We start from the raw sequence: 5462 nt of genomic DNA, 5'->3' as shown, positions 1-5462 counted from the left end.
CTGTCTCTCTCTGTCCCAAAAATAAATAAAAAACGTTGAAAAAAAAATTAAAAAAAAAAAAAAGTAATGATATTCACCAAAACTATTAGAAACCATACAAACAGCTTAGGTTAGCTCTATCTACATGTTTCCTGATTTGAGGGTATAGAGGGTATTTGTTATTTCTGAGAGTATGAAAAGAATCCTTGTCTTCATCACCTCAGGCTGCTATAACAACTACCATAGACTGGGTGGGTTAAACCACAAACATTTGTTTCTCACGGTTCTGGAAGGTGGGAAGTCCACCATCAAAGTACTGGCAGTATGGGTATCTGGTGAGAACCTTCTTCCAGCTTGCCGATAGCACCTTCTTGCTGTGCCCTCACAAGATAGAGAGAAAAAGGTTTGGTGTTAAAATCACATCTTGGAGGCTCCATCCTCATGACAACATCTAGACCGAATAGCCTCCAGAGGCCCTGACTCCAAATATTGTCACATTGGGGATTAGGACTTTTAACATATGAATTTTGGGGGGAACACAATTCAGTCCATAGCAACCCCATTGTGAGACCATTTCTTCTCTTGTTGTTAATTTTGTAGAGAGAGAGAGCACACACGCATGCCAGCTGGGGAGGGGAGGAGAAGGTGGGGGAAAGAGAGAGAGAGAGAGAGAGAGAGAGAGAGAGAGAGAATCTTAAGCCGTCTCCATGCTCAGTGCGGAGCCAGAAGGGGCTTGATCCCACTATCCTGGGATCATGATTTGAGCCAAAATCAAGAGATGGATGCTCAATTGACTGAGCCCTGCAGGTGCCCCGAGACAATTTCATTTTATTTTTATTTTTATTTTTGAGGGAGAAAGAGAGCACAAGCCAGGGAGGGGCAGAGAGAGACACACACACAGGCGGAGACACACACAGACACACACAGACACACACACACACACACACACACACAGAATCCGAAGCAGACTTCAGGCTCTGAGCTGTCAGCACAGAGCCTGACACAGAGCTCAAACTCGTGAACCATGAGACCATGACCTGAACCGAAGTTTGACGCTTAACCGACTGAGCCGCCCAGGTGCCCCAACAATTTCATTTTAAATGTGGTCTCATGCAATGAACACCGAAGACGTTACAGTAAGGTATTGGCCTCTGCGTGGCCATGTGTGCCTGTTTGAATGTGTTCACTGCCTACATTTTCTGGCAGAACACAGTATTCAGTAGAGAGCTTCCTTACTGTGCTTGTTTATGAATCAAGCACTTTGTTCATTTAGTAGAATTTAATATTCTTAATGTGCACTTTGATTCTTTATGCCTTTATCTTTGTTCTGAATTTCTGGGGAGTTTCCTTCTTCGGGGAACATTAGTTTTCCAGTGGATACCATTTCTGTTCTGCCTGGGGTATTCTGTTTCATCTTGTTCAAGTGTTGCTTTTGTTCAAATAGTCTTTTTGACTTGGAGGTTGTTTTAAATCAAGCTTTTTGCTCATTTTTCAAAAATCCCTTGCAGGGGGTATGGATTAACTTTTTTCTTTCCTGTCTCCCTTCTAGTAATTTTGAGTTAATCTTGGTCACACATGCTAAGCTTCTGTTTCACTGGTGCTTCTTTGATTAGTCTATAGAGTGAAAGTCTTGATAACAAGCGGGAGGATGAACATTCAAGTAGCCTCGTATTTCTGAAAGAGTCATTGGTTTACTCTATAGCAAATTGAATATAATGGGAACAAAGCTATTAGTAAGACTAAATACTTCAGATAATTGAGATGAGTTCAAATAATGCATGGATATTATCGTTAGACCTTGGTATTTATCTTTATGATTTTTTCCATGCAAGTCTGCAGCCTTCTTCCAGGGGAGCACCAGAAACTGCAGCTGATTGGATGGCTATTCCCAATAACCCCTCTGATCTGAAAATCTGGACTCTTTGCACTCAGACATTGGGAAAAATATTTTTTATTAGTTATATTAGCCCTGTATTGCCTGAAAAGTGACATAAATTACATAAAAGACAGGTCAGAGGGAGAAACAAAATCCTGAATGAGTTTGTTTCATGGGCTTAATGCCACTTAAAAATTATTCAAAGAGGGGCGCCTGGGTGGCTCAGTCGGTTAAGTGCCCGACTTCAGCTCAGGTCATGATCTCACAGTTTGTGAGTTTGAGCCCCGCCTCAGGCTCTGTGCTGACAGCTCAGAGCCTGGACCCTGCTTCTGATTCTGTGTCTCCCTCTCTCTTGGCTCCTCCCCTGCTCTCTCTCTCTCTCTCTCTCTCAAAATAAATAAAGGTTAAAAATTTTTTAAAAAATAAATAAAAATTATTCAAAGAAATGAACAATTAAGCAACATATTTTCGAGGAAATTCCAAGGTGTGCCATGGAAACATAAGATATCAGAGCTGTTTTTACAGGTATGGAAATCAAGGCCCAGAGAAGTAAAGTGATGGGATTCAGATCAACCAGCAAGAAAGTTGCCAATGTAGCATATTTTCCAGGTCCTCAGACCTCAAGTCCAGGGTTCAAAGTCTTGCAGGGCATCTGACCTGTGCATTCACACAAGCCCCAGTGTGCAGAAGGAACCTATACTTGGTTTAATGCTCTGCTATCACTGTCTTGAAATTCTTAACACTTTTTGAAAAAGGACTCCCTACGTTTTCATTTTGCGCTGACTCCCTCAAGTTATATGACCCATCTGGAGTCTTAGTATTAAAATACCAGAACGCTTAATAAAGTGAGACATTATGTCTATTGTTCTGTTTTATTTGCTCAAATTACTTACTAGGTGTTTCTGTTTGTTTTTAAGGATATCCAGTTTGTTGCATCTTGGAGAGCTGGCGTAGGGTGTGCCCCATGGAAATTGATTAGATTCCTCTGAAATGAATGAGGAGTGTCCTCAAGGAGGGATATGGGAAAGAAAAGGAAAGTTTATTGAGAGTCTATTCTGTGCCCGGTTCTATGCTAATCACTTTCCCCACATAATGTCTTTTATTCCCACAAGAACACCAAACATAGTAGCTCTCCAACCTTCCCTATTTATGGGCTTTTGTCCTTGTACCAGAGCACTAGTTAAAGTCTGTTGCGTGATGCATGTTGGCTTCCAGGTTCCCAGTCTCTGCTCTTTTCTGAGGCCATCTGACAACTGTGCTTTCTCCAATCACAGAGATTTCCATATAAAAGCAGCTGCCCCTAGTTTTGATACCATGATAGATCTAATGAATCAGAATCTTCATGTGTCCCAGGGGTGTCAGATATTTTGTATAAATTCTGGTGTATCTTCCTGGTGAAGAACAACAGGTAGAGTTTAACTCTTTTCATTTTGTAAATGAGGAAAAAACCCTAAAATAAATTGAATGGTTTCTATAAGGTTCATCAGATTGTCAGTGGAAGAGTTGGAATTTAAATGTTGATTTTCTGACTCCCAGCGCCCCTTTCAAAACAGTGTGCTATCTTCCTGGATGTCCTATTTGTCACTACTCTGATAATAAGCACATCACATGAAAACACTCAACCCATCCATATATTAGGGTGGAGCTTCTCAAACTTCAGTGTCTATAAAGAACCACCTGGGAATCTTTTTACACTATAGATTCTGATTCTGTAAATTCGCAACAGGAATTGAGAGTCCACATTTCTAAACAGCTCCTAAATGAGGCTGATTCTGCTGGTCTATGGATTATATTTTGAATAACTATAATGCATTTTCTATAGCTTGGCTTAAGCAGGCTGAACTTCTTTTTTTTAATTAATAAATTAATTTTATTTAGATCCCAGTTAGTTAATATATGGTGTAATAATGATTTCAGGAGTAGAATTTAGTGATTCATCACTTATATATATAACACTCAGTGCTCATTCCAACAAGTGTCCTCCTTAATGCCCATCACCCATTTAGCCCATTCCCCCACCCAATATTCCTCCAGAAACCCTCAGTCTGTTCTCTGTATTTCAGAGTCTCTTATGGTTTACCCCCTCTCTGTTTTTATATTATTTTTGCTTCCCTACCCCTGTGTTCATCTGTTTTGTTTCCTAAATTCCACATATGAGTGAAACCATATGGTATTTGTATTTCTCTGACTGACTTATTTCACTTCGCATCATACACTCTAGTTCCATCCACATCATTGCAAATGGCAAGGTTTCATTCTTTTTGATCACCGAGTAATATTCCATTATATATATATGTATGTAGTATGTGTCATTATATATGTCTTCTTTTAAAAACAATTTTTTAAATGTTTATTTATTTCTGAGACAGAGAGCATGAGTGGGGGAGGGACAGAGAGAGAGGGAGACACAGAATCCGAAGCATGCTCCAAGCTCTGAGCTGTCAGCACAGAGCTCAACGTGGGGCTGGAACTCACAAACTGTGAGATCATGACCTGAGCTGAGGCTGGTCGCTCAACTGACTGAGCCACCCAGCCGCCCCGATATATATGTCTTCTTTATCCATTTGTCAGTGGATGAACATTTGGGCTCTTTCCATAATTTGGCTATTGTCGATAGTGCTGCTATAAACGTTGGGGTGCATGTTTCACTTCGAATCAGCATTTTGGTATCCTTTGGAGAAATACCTAGTGGTGCAATTGCTGTATTGTAGGGTAGTTCTATTTTTAAATTTTTTAGGAGCCTCCACACTGTTTTCCAGAGTGGCTGCACCAGTTTGCATTCCCACCAGTAGTGCAAAAAGGTTCCCCTTTCTCTGCATCCTCACCAACATCATTTGTTTCCTGGGTTGTTAATTTTAGCCATTCTGACAGGTCCGAGGTGGCATTTCACTGTGGTTTTGACTCGTATTTCCCTGATGATGAGTCATGTTGAGCATTTTTTCATGTGTCTGTTAGCCATATGGATGTCTTCTTTGGAAAAGTGTCTATTCATGTCTTTTGAGCAGGCCAAACTTCTGACATAAATCTGCAAACACAGTGCATTAATAATGACAATGATAATAATAGTGATTGCTAACACTTAAGAAGTCTGTTAAATATTCTATATACATCATAGAATTTAATCCCTCTAAAAATTCTATGAGGTAGTTACTATATTGGCCCTTATTTTATAGTTGAAGACATTGAAGCTCAGAGAGATTTAAGTAATTTCCACAAGATTACACACTATTGAGTGACAGCTAAGATACAAACTCTGTGTTTTCGGAATTCAATCTCATAACCGCAAAAGCTCTTTCTTTTCCTTGCAAAATGCTAATATTTAGGAAGGTGAAGGGAAGAAGGAAGAAGAGATAGAGAAAGGAATTAGTATTTATTAAGAATCTGGTATGTGCCATTGGCAGTGCTAGTTCATTTTCCATATTATCTCACTTACTTTTCAAAAGTGCCATGGAAGCCGGGTATTATCATCTTCCTTCTAAGGATGAGAAAATCAGGTATTAAAGATATTAAGTCATTTGTCCAAGAACACATGCTCACATGGTTAGGAAATGGTGGAGTTGAAAATTGAGCAGAAAATTCATGTTAAATCTGTTAAATAATTCTGCTT

Source organism: Panthera onca, chromosome X (genome assembly GCF_046562875.1).
Source record: "Panthera onca isolate mPanOnc1 chromosome X, mPanOnc1 haplotype 2, whole genome shotgun sequence".
NCBI classification, from domain to species: Eukaryota; Metazoa; Chordata; class Mammalia; order Carnivora; family Felidae; genus Panthera; species Panthera onca.
This window is presented reverse-complemented; position numbering follows the sequence as displayed.